Source organism: Austrofundulus limnaeus, unplaced genomic scaffold (genome assembly GCF_001266775.1).
Source record: "Austrofundulus limnaeus strain Quisiro unplaced genomic scaffold, Austrofundulus_limnaeus-1.0 Scaffold652, whole genome shotgun sequence".
Lineage (NCBI taxonomy): Eukaryota > Metazoa > Chordata > Actinopteri > Cyprinodontiformes > Rivulidae > Austrofundulus > Austrofundulus limnaeus.
In genome coordinates this window covers 232,876-238,134 of record NW_013953054.1, presented here as the reverse complement: position 1 = coordinate 238,134, position 5,259 = coordinate 232,876, and positions in this window count along the sequence as shown.

Sequence of the window (5,259 nt, the reverse complement as noted above, 5' to 3'; positions counted from 1 at the left end):
TTTAAAGATAGACAAACCGAGGAAAACTCATGCGTGTTTGTGCTGAAAGCGCTATGCGCTGCATTTACTTCAACCACTCGGTAAAAAAAAAGGGGGGGGGGGACCAGGAAGCAGAGTTTTGCACCGTGAAAAACTCATGAATGGAGATTAAACAGACATTGTGTACGGAGGAATCTGACTGATAAAAACTGTGGAGCTTTACCAGGAAAGATGTGGATAAATACGTTGGGTGAGTGACGAGTTAGACTTTTTTTCTGCATTGCTGTTGCGGGGAGAAATTCCATGCAGTGATGTATGTTTCAGCGGGAGGGGGGTTTCCCCAAGCTCAGCGCAGGGTGTCGTAGGGACTATGAAAGGTCTGTGCGAAAACGACTGCCGAACAATCACGTGACCGCGCGTCGACCCGCTGGCGTCGGAGCGAGTGTTTCCAGCTTTAGAGTGAGTACAGTGGATTCATGTTTATCTTTTAGTAAGCAAACTGGTGCTGTGTCTGCAGTGATGCAGGCACTTTACTGATCTATTGTGGTGAAGCGAGAGCTGAGCCAAAAGGTGAAGCTCTTGATTTACCAGTCTGTCTATGTTCCTACCCTAATCTGTGGTCACAAACGGCTGAAATGAGTTTCCTCTGCAGGGTGTCTGGGCTCTCCCTTAGAGATAGTGTGAGAAGCTCAGTCATCCAGGAGGGACTCAGAGTAGAGACGCTGCTCCTCCACGTCGAGAGGAGCCAGTTGAGGTGGTTCATCTGGTTAGGATGCCTCCTGGATGCCTCCCTGGTGAGGTGTTCCGGGTACGTCCCACTGGGAGGAGACCCAGAGGAAGACCCAGGACACACTGGAGGGACTATGTTTCTCAGCTGGCCTGGGAACACCTTGGGATTCCCCCAGAGGAGCTGGTCCAAGTGGCTGGAGAGAGGGCAGTCTGGGTCTCTGCTTAGGCTGCTGCCCCCATGACCCAACCCCGGATAAGAGGAAGAAAATGGATGGACGGATGTGTCTAATGATGTGAACAAACCAATACAAGACAGCACAAGGAGCCCTGCKCATCAAAGCTTCACTATGAAAAGAAAAAAATTAGATGCAAATACCTGAATAAAAAGAACTGGATGCACTTTTGTTGTAATGGATTTCTACACATAGATTAAAACAAACAGTATATATACAATTTATTTATAGGCTACACACTCACGGAACGTATAGACCGGAGGTCCCACAGTCAAACTGAGAGTCACCACCTAAGATACGTGGGACATCCTGATCCAGACTGACAAACAGGTGGCGCTAACCAGCTGGACATGGTGGTCGACAAACAAGAGAAGAAGGCAGCAGTGATAGATGTAGAGATCATAAGTGACTGAAACACCAGGAAGAAGAAGAACGAGAAGCTGGANTGTTCCATTTAACTGAGTTGAGTAAATTCAAAGCAATACACCAGTTTTTTAACCAAAGAACATGAGTATGTTGCTTTGAATTTACTCAACTCAGTTAAGTGGAACGGGGTCACATAACATGGTTAAGTAAATCCAACATTTCATTTTTAGAGTGTACACACTCACGCAACATATAGACCGGAGGTCCCACAGTCAAACTGAGAGTCACCACCTAAGATACGTGGGACATCCTGATCCAGACTGACAAACAGGTGACGCTAACCAGTTGGACATGGTGGACGACAAACAAGAGAAGAAGGCAGCAGTGATAGATGTAGAGATCATAAGTGACTGAAACACCAGGAAGAAGAAGAACGAGAAGCTGGACGAATACCAAGAGGAAAAAAAGAAGTTATGGAGAGTCAAAGTATCAATAGTCCAAGTGATCACTGGAGCAGTTTGTGCTGTGACCCCTAAACTAGAGGAGAGACTTCAACAGATCCCAGGAACAACCTCAGAGATCTCTGTCTAGAAGAGTTCCTTGTAAGAACAGCTAAGATCCTGAACAGAACCCTGAAACTTCCAGAGCTCTGGTAGAGGACCTGAGTTTGAAAGTAGAAGAGTAGCACGAGATACAAGTTTTCTATAAATTAGAGATATAATGTTTTATTATTTTTTACTGCAAGTGCTAAACAGGTGTTTTGTTTAGGAATTGCTTTTTCCTTTGTGGAYGATAAAGATTATTTCAAAAGCTTCATGACCTTATCGTGTTTTCTTTTTTCCTATGCTGATTTTTCTGACTGCTCTGTGGTGTTTTCTGTTTGATGCACTCGAGGTTTGATTTGACAGCATAGTTCGGTTTTGAGCACAGTTTGAACTATAATGAGGCTAGAGTTTGGTTTTGCAAAAAGAGTCAAAGGTTCTGTGAAAGTAGTTTGAAAATTGGGTTTTGTGTTTACAGTTTAGAGAAATGAATGGATGGTTTCAAGAAATGTGTTTTAGCAACTGAGAAAAACTATAATACATTAAAACCTCTGCTGTTATACATTTTGTTTATAATATGTTGATCTAATGAATCAAAATCAAGTCATTGTTAAATGCATTTGAGACATCAAGGAAACATAACTCAAAGACCAGATAGATAAATTTGTGCACAACCTGAATTGATCAGAGGAAATCCTCCGACTTGATGTCACACAATAGGATGTGAAGAGCTTGAAGCTTTACATCAATAAGACATGTGTGGATCTTCATCAAGAATCAATGAGAATGTGGAGGACAACTCTCGAGACCCATTCAAAGCCAATAACACAAATTAGTATCCGCTTTACTGCACACACTTAAATCTCTTTAGCTACAAACCACAAAATYACAAACTACATTTTCAGTATTTAACTCACATAACTAGATTTTTTTTAAAGATTTTCAAAAGAAACCATAAACGTATTAAAATCATAATAGCGTACTACATATCATAAAGGTTTTTCTATAAAGGCAGTGAGCGATTGACATTTTGTCAAGGAATGTGAGGTCTTTAATTCTAAACACATCAGTAACCCCCCTCCCCCAGTGAGGTCTTCGGTCTGCTGGATTGATTAATTAGGAAATGCACGCTGKATCAGCTCCCAGCTGCACTATGGACCTGCACATCTGCTGGGAGCTGCGTGCAAACTCATCATTCTGTTTGCCAATTCCTCTGCTCAAACAGGGGAACATTTAACGTTAGCCAGCAATTATGAATCGTAATTTAAAACCCATTCAGACTCCTGACACCCCATAATACTACAGACAGCTCTGCTGGCTCAGATTCCATCCAGAACCAGAGCCTGCTGCAAAGAACTGAAGCTGCTTCTTTACTYGCATATTCAAYATTTCTAGARCAAAAAGAATCCAAAGTTTTGAAGCTGTAATTAAAGGCCTAGTGTTCTTTGGAGGGACGGATGATGATTTGTTAGACTGCRCTGAGGATGATTCTCAGCCCACACCAACATGTAGCTCAGTGCTAGTTGTACAACAATTGTACAAAAGATAACAGTCAGGTAAAAGTCAGGTGACTGACAGGTAACTGACAGGTAACAGGTGGTTAGAAGAGACCAAAATWTTCTGTCTTCACCTGACATCCTAGTCTGTGTACACTCACTGATTGTGTATACACCAGACAGTACTTCAGAGTGCTGCTGTACTGAGAGGGATCAGGAGACTATAACAGCAGCAGCCTGTTTCTGGTCCTTCATATTAAGCACATCTATCAGAGACAAAAAATAAAGCTGTAAATGGCCCTGTGTGTTGTTCCTAGTAACAACTATTGTCTTTTTACTGATGATGAGTCAACAGTTGTGATAAAAAAAACTCAACAGCACTGTTTTCAGCTGAGTTTGACAGGACTGTGGAACCTTAGAATGTTTAGTTAAAATATATTCCTATATAAATATATAAACATTTTTATAACATTTTTATGAACAACTGAGTTCAAACATCAATAACTTCCTCTCAGTAAGGTCTTCTTTTATTCCTCGTCCAATACTGCCACCTTGTGGGTTTTTTAATTTAACTTGTAAAGTCTTGACAATTTCCTCTGAGGACTAATGATGGAACTCTGAGTTTCACCAGAAGTAGTTGTATTGTAYGTGTAGTTTTTGTATTTTTTTAAATCAGTAGTTTTTGTATTTTAATATATTTGACATTTGCACTTATTGTATTTGTTACCATAAACCGATATAAAAGTTCTTGGAAGTTTTATAAAAATTCTTTCTTCGTGTATTTGATCCAGGCAGATTTATATGATTAGAGTTGTCAAAAGATGGAAGAATAAAACTTTGACTGGGTGTAAGAGTTCTTTACTGTCTACTGATTATTAYTATTATTAGCAGGAGTTTGTTGAAGAAAACATTCAATAATCTCAGCAATGAAATACTCTTTACTAAACTGAGAGGATTGTTTATACAGTAAACTCCTGTAGKAACAACATCAGCCAGAAGAGAGAGCCATGAGATAAGACTACAGCACCCCTGGTGGCACGCGGCTCAAGACCATGGTCTCGGATTTGAAGGCACTGATCCTYATCCTGGCCGATTCACACTCTGTTGTGAACTGCTCCAGTGAGAGCTGGAGATCAGGATCTGATGAAGCCAATAGGACCAAATCATCAGTAAAAAGCAGAGACATGATCCTAAGGTCCCCAAAAAGGATCCCCTCAACACCTTGGCTGCTCCTAGAAATTCTGTCTGTAAAAGTTATGAACAGAATCGGTGACAAAGGGCAACCTTGATGGAGTCCAACTCTCACCGGAAACGAGTCCCGCTTACTACCGGCAATGCAGACCAAGCTCTGGCACCGGTCATACAGGGACATAACAGCCCGAATCAACGGGCCTGGTACCCCATACTCCCGGAGTACCCCCCACAGGAGTCCCAGAGGGACACAATCGAACACCTTCTCCAAGTCCACAAAACACAHGTAGACTGGTTGGGCGAACTCCCATGTACCCTCCAGGACCTGCTGAGGGTGCAGAGCTGGTCTGCTGTTCCACGAATAGAAAACCACACGGCTCTTCCTGAGTCTGAGATTCAACTGTCCAATAGACCCTCCTCTCCATGATCCCTGAATAGACCTTACCAGGGAGGCTTTTAAGTGTGATCCTCCAGTAGTTGGAACATCCTTTTTGGCCCCACTTTTTAAGTAGGGGGGCCCTAACCCATGTCTGCCAATCCAGGGGCGGTCTTCAAAATATTCTGCCCACCAACCTACAACATCCCAAGTTGAGGTCAGCAGTGCACCATCCCCACCATAAACAGTGTTTGTGGCAAATCGCGTTCAAAATACCAAAGTTCACAACTGATTATTTAATTTATTATTTACCCAAATTATTAGAGACTCCTGTTGACCCACCTGAG